The sequence below is a fragment of the Bombina bombina genome, chromosome 7 (assembly GCF_027579735.1).
Source record: "Bombina bombina isolate aBomBom1 chromosome 7, aBomBom1.pri, whole genome shotgun sequence".
Lineage (NCBI taxonomy): Eukaryota > Metazoa > Chordata > Amphibia > Anura > Bombinatoridae > Bombina > Bombina bombina.
In genome coordinates, this window is record NC_069505.1 from 50,417,452 (window position 1) to 50,427,859 (window position 10,408).

The 10,408-nt window shown below is 38.7% G+C and overlaps 1 protein-coding gene across 1 annotated transcript in view; it reads left to right on the top strand.

The window, feature by feature from the left end:
• Window positions 1-3,630, top strand: part of DAGLA (diacylglycerol lipase alpha) — a 205,261-nt gene extending 201,631 nt beyond the window's left edge. Inside the window, exon 20 of the mRNA XM_053720097.1 lies at window positions 1-3,630. This exon is cut by the window's left edge and continues 2,052 nt beyond it. The gene's annotated coding sequence lies outside the window, so the exon portion shown is untranslated.
• Window positions 3,631-10,408: the final 6,778 nt, after the last annotated feature.

A 10,408-nucleotide genomic window follows, 5' to 3' on the forward strand; every position in this document is an offset into this window, starting at 1 on the left:
CAACTTGATGTAAATTTCTAAAAGCCCTATATGTGATAGGGTCAGAAAGCAGTGGAAAGACTGGAAAGTATAGGTTCCTAAACGGACATGAAACCCAAACTTTTTCTATCAAGATTCAGATAGAATTTTCAACAACTTTCCAATTTACTTCCATTATCAATTTAGCTTCATTCTCTTGGTATCTTTTATTGAAGGAGCAGCAGTGCACTTTTGGGTGCTAGTTAAAGACGTTGGTAAGCCAATGACAACAGGCATATATGTAAAGCCACCAATCAGCAACTAGCTCTCAGCTCCTGAGCCTATTTAGGTATCCTTTTCATCAAAGGATAGCAAGAGAACGAAGCAAATTAGAAAAAGTAAATAGGAAAGTTCTTTACAATTGTATGCTCTATCTCCGCGGTCAGCAACCATGGCTCTCCTGATGTATCTGAACCATGAAAGAAAAATTTTGGGTTTCATGTTCCTTTAAATTTGTATGAGATCATTGTTCCTGGCTTATTGGTGGTAGATTTTGTCTCTTCCAACATGATGATGATAGCTACGTGTACTTCATCCTATCCGGCGTAGTCGGTCTTGAAATATGCTATGCTGCTCCTCAAATACACTCTGTTCCTTGTCACTTCCTCTATAAAGGGAATATTTCAGGAGGGACAGTGCCAATAATGCCACTGCTTGTCTCTCTCTCGTTGTCCTAGTGGCCTACAATGGATAAACAATGGAAGTATTGACAGAGCTTATTCCTCAAACCCACTACTTTTTGTAATGTGTGCCAGTCTTTCCCCTCGCAATATGTACAATCCCCACTAAACAATTATTGTGGCTCCTTATGTAAGAATTACAGATGGTGCATGATGGGAAGTAGCTTCAATTTATAGTAATGTATGAATGATATATATATATATATTTATATATAGAGAGATAAATATATAATATGAGGTATAAATGTTAAATAATGCATGTGTTCCTGAAAGTGTCAATAGAACTGTATGGCAGACCACATGCCTACAAAAGAGATGTGCCAACATTAATTATGCCACCTGGAATGGCAGCCATTTTTAGCGCTACTCAAGGTGGTAGCATTGCCGAACAATGTAACAGGACTATTGCCTGCCTATAGTTAAAACCAGATCCAGACTACTAGTGCATTGCTGTTGAATAAATTTGGGCAGCATATGTAGGTAGCCACGATCATTGGCTGTATTCAGCTCATGATTGGTAGCTTATTGCCACCGCCGAGCTCACTTAAAGGGACAGTCTAGACCTAATACATATTCTTTATTACTTATTGTCACATACCAGACAAGCATCTTGCAACGGGTTCCACATCTATAAGCTTGTAAGAAGTACTTGAAAGCTTTGTTTGTTAGCACCTGAAAATGGCCAACAAGCTCCGCCCACAGCTTTCTTCTTGTCCGGTTAGCTGTTTTCTTATATGACAGATTAGCAGTGCACGTTTAATATTTTTCAGTTTGCTATTTCAAATTTCACAAGCACTAATCGGCGTGTGCGATTAGAAAAACGTATTCTGGAGTCAATCGTGATTAGAGAAACTTAACTTACCAAAATATACATGCAATGGGTGGGCAGAGCTTGGCGGACATTTTTAGCTCCTAACCATGAATATTTAAAGGTTTCATGTACTTATTTCAATGTTATAGATGTAGGACCAGGTAATCGAAATGATGTATTGGGTCTAGATTGTCTGTTTAAACTGTATCTTACCCCTTTTCATGGTTCAAACACACAAGCAAGCAGTAGTGCAATAAAACAAACCATTACCTTATTGAAGCTTTGTGTTAACCTATTCGTCTTTATGTCTACGGAGAAGTGGCGGCCTTTGCCATCACTGCAGTGTTCTTAATATGGTACGTTTTGCTACTTTATGATGCCTTGATAAGTTGATGTCAGTGTGAGAACTCCATAGGAAGGTCATATTGGCCAATGATTTTGCACATCAGTTCCATCATTTTTATCATCTACCTTTTTTTTATCTTTTATTTATTTGTCGTTTTGCTTTGTCATACCCAGTCTGCTTTTTATGATTATCCCATATTGCCTGTAGATGTCCTTTGCCTCGCTGTATTGATGAGACATGATTAACACTGGAGATACTTTTTTGCACATTGAGATTTTACAGAGGGCTTCATCCTAGTGTTTCCAGGGTGCACATTTCTCTAATTGGAAAACCACTATTGATGGTCCTCGTTGCTTTTTTTGATCTTTGTGCTATTGTTGTCTGTCGAGAGATTTCTGTGGAATTCTACACTCACACCACTGTTTCCTCCTGCTGCAAGTGTTTTTCACAGGCTTGGGTCAGACTGGCATGGGTTCACCAAGGCATCATTAGATGCCACCCTTTCTTGCTTTTGTAGACCTGCTAAATAGATGATCCCTTGAACTGGTCAGAAAGTTGGCACTTTATACAGTGGTGCTGTGTCCCGTCACTGCCATGGCTATAGGCACTCAGGATTCCACTTATATTCTTGTGGGCTTTCCTACCACTGCCCCACGTTGAGCGCCTTATTACCAGTTGAATTTTGAGCAGGTGGCAGCATTATTACTTTTCTGTGACAATGGTAACAATGCCTTAATTTCTCGGTGTCTGTGGTCCCAGTTCTTTCCTCTTCCCCATGTCACCTGTCACCTAATACTGACTGACGCCAGGCAGCAGAGAGCAGAGGGAACGAGCCCTTTGCAAAACACAGTTTACTGTGCATGCCATTCCTTCCCAACCCTCCTTTGTCTTGTGCCATAACCCCAAGTCTCTTGTAGTTTATGTACAAAATAAAAAGCATTAATAATATTGTAAAAAAGAATACTAATGAATTAGCATATCCTATAAATATATAAATATATACATATGCTCTTGTATATTCTATACAGACTGTATAAAGGGGCGGGCTGGTTGAATACCCTGGGCGTATGTACAATCCCTACCTTTCAGGCTGTACATATTTCTGACTGTATTGTACAAAATCTGCCTGCACTAGGAACTTTGTGCAGAGATGAGGGAGATGTAACCCCTTCACTGCCAGAAGTATCCACAGCACATTGAGCAGTAAGCCGTTCTGGTTGTGAAGGATTTAGGAAGTTTGATCATACAGATATATAAACCCTGTTCATCCTAGATATAATTGTTATTGTCCTTGGCACTGCAATGCCCTTACGTCTGGAAATGAACACACTAATTTAGGAAGATGCAAGAGGTGGAGGTAACTCGCTAATTACTTGAAATGTGGTTACTGGATAACTGCAGCACATAGGTTCCTCCCTAGTAACAACAGCTTGGCACAACTAGTTTAGATATACTAAATCGGGACTCGACAAACCCAGGAGCCAGGGAGTCACTGGCTCCTAGAATTTTACCCCTGGCTCTTAACTTTTTGGGTTATTCTCCATTTATCTATATACAATTCTGGCTCCTAAATATTTTTACTGCCTCCTAATTTTTAAACAGATTTGTCGAGCATTAAATTAATCAGCAACGGCCTTCAGCACACTGCCTGCATGTAGCGTCTGCTGCGTGGTGTAGATGGAAAGTCTCTTTTAATAGACTGATTAAAGTTTTAACATTCTCCACTGTATGCGGTACTATTAATTTTAATGAATTTCAGACATTGATAAAATGAACTGTTTTGTCATAGTATTATTCTGAATCCCTTATAGTTGGTGTCTTTTTTTTTTTGTGGGAAGGTCAGTTCACCACTCCCTCATCTCTCTGCAATTTTAATATGACAGCCTCCCACCTGCCTGCGTACTAATATGAAGCCATCTGTAGTGACCACTCTACTATGCCTGATTGCCTGCGTGTGTTCAATTCCACCAGTAACAAATGTTTTTGTAACTGAGAAAGTGGAGTTTGAGCATCTGACCTCCACTTTCCTTGGTCTATATAGCCCCTAAACTTTCCTAGTTAACACAAATTTATTTATATATATATATATATATATATATATATATATATATATATATATATATATAATTTAAAATCTGTTTGCATTTTGGAATGGCACCGAAGGTTAATTAAAATAAAAAAAATAAACTTGACATGTCTGTGTTTTTCTGCTTGTTTGTTTTTTCCTCAATCAAGACTCTGGGTTCTTGTACTCATTTGAGTTATGGTGGAGATAAAAGCATGAGACATAAAAATGATTGTGTAGAAAATTAGCAAATCTAGGCAAGTATCCCTGCTTGCTTTTCCCCTGACGTACTACTCTGTATAAATTACCAATGCACCAGAGAATTGTGTATAAAATATGCAAATTAGATATACAATATCTAATGCTTTTTGCTTTGAGTACTGTGTTCAACCATAGCAACTCCCTTTATGAGGTAGGTGCTGCAAAAACAAACTTCTGAACAGCCATTTTGAGTTTAACAACTCATCAGTAGAAGATAGGTTTGATTGGTTGCTTGGTGAAGCTTATTTCCAGAAAGCAATACTCATTGAGAAATGGTGGAGATAAAAGCATGAGATTAAAATAAAAGTAAGAGTTATAGAATTATTGTATAGAAAATTAGCAAATCTAGGCAAGTATCCCTGCTTGCTTTTCCCCAGATGTGCACTGTATGCATTGTTACCAATGCACCAGAGAACTCTGGGTAACATATGCAAATGAAACTACACTTTAATGTACACAGTAGAAAAGATATTGATATATGAAATTCTTAATTAGAAGTACGAAATGTAAATTTTATTATTTTAATTATTAGAAAATGAGTTTCCCTGTCTTTTCTAGTGGGCTGATCATTATATTGGAAGAGAAGATAGTACAGTCAGTAAAACATGGAGACAAAACCTTCTTTAGATATATCAGTGAAAGAAGAAAAACAAAGGTTGGAATAGTACATTTGAAAACAGTTAATGGTAGAATAGTAGAAGGAGCTAAGCAAATTGAAGGTTGTTGTAATAATTACTTCTGTTATGTCTTCACAAAAGATTGTGAAGATAGAATGACTACATTAAGGATACTACAAAAAATGGAAAAGAGCTTAAGGACTAATCTTTTTACTTTGTTATGAGGTTTTATTGGAATTATCAAAAATAAATGTAGTTCCTGATAATATTCATCCAGGGGTTTTAAAGGAGCTTCGATCAGTGCTAACTGCTCCATTAACTAATCCGTTTAATTAGTCACTATTAATGGGAGCTGTTCAGGATGATTGGAGAATAGTAAATGTAGTACCTCTTCATAAAAAGGACAGTAGGGAAGAATCTGGTAACTACAGGCCAGTCAGTTTAACTTCAGTAGTAGGGAAACTGTATCTCCTTGGTCTAGACTCAAAAATTGTGTACTGGGTAGAATGCTGGCTTAAAGGGACACTGAACCCACATTTTTTTCTTTCGTGATTCAGATAGAGCATGCAATTTTAAGCAACTTTCTAATTTACTCCTATTATCAATTTTTCTTCATTCTCTTGGTATCTTTATTTGAAAAGCAAGAATGTAAGTTTAGATGCCGCCTATTTTTGGTGAACAACCTGAGTTGTTCTTGCTGTACAAAAGATAGTTGCATCACCAGATTGTCAAAAAGTTCAGATTTATTGAGCCAAAATCCATAAATCAACACCGTTTCGGACAGATGTCCTTAGTCATGACTAAGGACATCTGTCCGAAACGGTGTTGATTTATGGATTTTGGCTAAATAAATCTGTGAACTTTTTGACAATCTGGTAGTGCGACTATCTTTTGTACTGTTACTTTAATTTGGGGGTATTGTGCAGTGCCCCTTAGTTTGCACACTGTGTAAATCCCAGGTGCTGGATCTTTGGAACTTTTTGAGTTGTTCTTGCGGATTGGTGGATTCATTTAACCAACTAATAAACCAGTGCTGTCCAGGGTACTGAACCAAAAATTGTCTGGCTCCTTAACTTAGATGCCTTCTTTTTAAAATAAAAATAGCAAGAGAACGAAAAGAAATTAATAATAGGAGTAAATTAGAAAGTTGCATAAAATTGCATGCTCTATAAGAATCACAAAAGAATAAATTTGGGTTCAGTGTCCCTTTAAGGATAGAAAACAGAGTGTCTTAGTAAAATAAGTATATTCAGCAGAGGGGGTAGACACTAGTGGTGTCCCTGAGGGGCCAGTTCTGGGTAGTTTTGTTTAACATATATATCAGTAAAGGGACACAATGGGAAGTATATATATTTGCAGATGATGCAAACATTTGTAATAAAGTAGATGTTCCTAGGGGGGTAGACAAAATGAGAAGTGATATACAAAAGTTGGAGGATTGGACAAATGACTTGGATCTAAAGTTTAAGACTGCAACGTGCTAAATTATGCATTTAGGGAAGAAAAATCCAAATGTTAATTACAGACTCAATGACACTTTACTGACTTTTACAAATGAGGAACAGGGCTTGGGAATTATTTCAGATGATTTAAAATTTAGTAAACAATGAATCATTGCAGTAGATTGTTTGGATGTATTGGTAGAGGTATTTGCAGCAGAAATAGTAAGGTTTTATGCCACTGTACAGATCATTAGTTAGGCCTCATCTTTATTATTTTGTGCAGTTCTGGAGGCCATAGCTTCAGAGGGATATAAACAAACTGGAATCTGTGCAAAGGAGGGCTACTAAAATGGTACATGGTGTAAAAAATAAAACTTACCAGGAGAGGCTCTGTGACCTAAATATGTATAGCGTAGAGTAGAGAAGGGAAAGCGGTGATATGATAGCAACTTTCAAGTATATTAAAGGGTATTTTACATAAAAAGAAGAAATCGGGGGGCGGAGCGAGCAGCCGACCAAGATGGCTGCACTTCACTGAGGCTCCGTATTCAGACCGGGTGTTTAGGCTTCTAACAGCTCGGAATCCTACAACTGGCCGACAGCCTCTAGCCGAAGATTACATCTAACACTCCGGCAGCTAAATCAAGTGTCCGATAACTCACTTCTGAGGCCACCTCGTCACTTTTGGAGGCTATTAGACTTGCGGCCCTTACCACAACTCCGGTCTCGGACAAGCTACACCAGCTACCTAACAGCGACTCAAGCCACAAGTGATACCTGCTAACAGTGTTTGGAGGCTGCAGCATCAACCTCGATAAACAAGCTGCTCAACGTAGTCTCTCCTTACTCAGTACAAGTGGCGACTGGTAAGAAGCATACACCGCACACATTACGCCACGCTCCAACCTGACACGAAACATTGGTCAAACTAGGAGACACTATAGGAGAAATACTTATCTATACAAAAGTCTGCATAAGACACACATACAACGAACAACAGGCACTTGATATGACGCACTTTTACAACATATACTAAGTGAGTGCGTGCGGTAAACAGGAGGCCCTAAATCCCAGACCACTTTTAAGGTAACCTTAGGACAGGAGCTGAACATTAAGAGCAGCACAGACGCTGAAATACTACCACAAGGGAAAATGTTCGATGTACTCCACAGATATAAAGTGTGACGCATCTACAAAATGAGTTAAAGGCCTACCAGCACAGGTTGAAATACCACTGCACTTGATCCTCCTGTTCTTTGTGGCACCATATATGTGACATAGCTAACTTTAGCACTACTAATACCCCAGACATGTTGCTCCCTAGCGCAGTCGGACTGTAAAATAGATAAGTGCCCATTGGTCATCTATAACGTCTTTTGGCGCCATTAACTACCTCATCAGTAGCCATCTGACCTGCATCAGTTTTTTATACCATTTGAGAGCTAAGTATAAAAATAACATAGCCTAAGCGCCGTAAGCGTAGGTGGCTAAATATTTACCACGTGAGGTGAGCCCTGTGTACCTACTTAATTCTTACGTAAAATATTCAATACATCATTCTCCAGACACATACCCCCGTCCCTTTTCCCGTCACACTGAGGGGTGACGGGTCATATCCCCTTTGCCTTTTCCCGAGATCACCCTGTGAGGGTAAAATCCCTAGGGGGTATAGTGTCTTAAGCCACCACAAAACTATTGCAGAAAACAAGCAACAGCAAGGGACAACATGTCACAAAAAAAGAATCTCCGCCAGGATAAACCACAGAATTCATCACAAAATAGCTAAGGCACAGTACATACCTTCTTTAAGCAAGCAGACCAAAACTCTAAAAATAAAGAAGTCGAGCTCTTACAGAATACCACAGAAGAAGATCAAGACAATATGCAGCCCAATGTGGATGAAGGGCCAGCTATAATCCAGACGCATAATGATGACACACCGATCACATATCAAGCCATGGCAGCCTTAATCGAACAGGTTAAATCCTGCATTAAAGATGAATGTGCCGACCTAAAAAAAGAGATAAATGAACTTGGTCACAGGGTTGATACTCTAGAGGAACATGAATATGTAGTATCGCAAAAACTGGCGAATCTCGCCACCAATCAGTCACAACAACTCCAACATATAACTGAACTGGAAGATAAAATTGATGATTTGGAAAATCGTACTAGAAGAGGCAATCTCCGCTTTAGGGGAATCCCAGAAACAGTTATGAACCACGAAATTAGAGAATACCTACAGGCTTTGTTCACTGAAATACTAAGAGATATCACTACTAAAAATGTAGAGATTCCTTTAGACAGGGCTCACCGAGCACTTCGCCCAAAGCCACCTGATGATTCACCTCCAAGAGATATAGTGGTGCACTTCCAAAACTACAGACAAAAGGAAGAAATATACAATGCGGCCAGGAAAAGTCAAACTATAACTTTTCAGGGTCATAAAATTCAAGTATATCAGGACCTATCCCAAAGAACATTGCAAAAGAGAAGAGACTTTCAGGTTTTGACGTCTCACCTGCGTGCATTGCACATCCCATATAGATGGGATTTCCCTACCTCAGTGATAGTAATGAAGAACGGGAGGAAGACTGAGTGCTCTTCTCTAACAGAAATCAATAGATTTTGCACCCTGCTAAACATCACTCCACCCGACAGCGGAAACCTTCCATCCTCTCATAAACAACAAAGCAGGCTGGATAACCCCAAACCTCAAAGAAGACCAGGCCCTGATACCATCAATAAGCAGACTAAGAGGCGACAGATATCCCTGGCTAATACTGACGGTGTGGACACGGACTCCCCAGGATGAGTAACTATAACTGTTTAATTGTTTCTTTACCATTGAATGCTTGAATGAACAGGTTCCATGTTTTGGAGATCAGGTCATATGTTCTCCCTCCAATCTGTCTGAATGAAGACAGAGGACTGTTTTCTACCGAAAATAGGCTGAATTTATTCAGGATTAAAAAGACATTTCATTTCTGTTGAGATGAACTTTATCAAGTTAAATATAGAGTTTAATTCATTGTTTACTAAACGATTTTGTTTAATTGACCTTATTCAGGTTTACTGCTACCTAGAATTATATAATTATTCAAGGATAACTATGTACAATGATCTAATAATTTTTCCCCCTTTAGAATACCTAACCTGCCAGGTACTACATATCGAGGATAAGGCTCTATGCTTTCCTCCTAACATATCTAGTTAGAAATAGAAAGCTGGCACCCACCGAACAACAACTGAACTTCTTAGGATTAAAGAATACTCCTTATTAATGTCAATCAGAACTGTATTAAGTTGAATATATATTTTATTCCATTGTTTACAAGTTGAAAATGTTTAACCTTTTAACGCCGTTATGCCGTTCCATTCCGTCATGTGGAATCATTGGCTGTTACAAGTGTATCCGCTTCCTCTCTGCTCTCAGTGCGATCTGAGAGAGAGAGGAAGACAGTTTAGTGTTTGTAGTGCTAGAGAGGGGAAAAAAATCTATAAAACAAATAAATGCAATATATATATATATATATATTTTTTTTTGCTGCTGATCACAGAGCTGCTACTGTGATCAGCCTAATATAACTTGGTTATCCAGTTAGGGCTTTGATCAGTGTTGATCAAAAGCGTTGGGGGTTTATTTGTGGGGGTTACAAATATATATATATTGTTTTTGCTGCTGATCACTGAGCTGCTACTGTGATCAGCCTAATATTACAGTGATCAGCCTGTCAGGGCTTTGATTAGATCAGTGACCAAAAGTTTATTTGTGGGGATCTTTAGTTATTATTAACCCCTTCCCTGCTGTTCCCAATCACTACCCTTCCCAGTTCCTTTTCTCCAACATTGGTGTGTCCGGTCCACGGCGTCATCCTTACTTGTGGAAAATATCTCTTCCCCAACAGGAAATGGCAAAGAGTCCCAGCAAAGCTGGCCATATAGTCCCTCCTAGGCTCCGCCCACCCCAGTCATTCTCTTTGCCGTTGCACAGGCAACATCTCCACGGAGATGGTTAAGAGTTTTTGGTGTTTAAATGTATTTTTTATTCTTCTATCAAGTGTTTGTTATTTTAAAATAGTGCTGGTATGTACTATTTACTCTGAAACAGAAAAAGATGAAGATTTCTGTTTGTGAGAGGAAGATGATTTTAGCAGACAGTAACTAA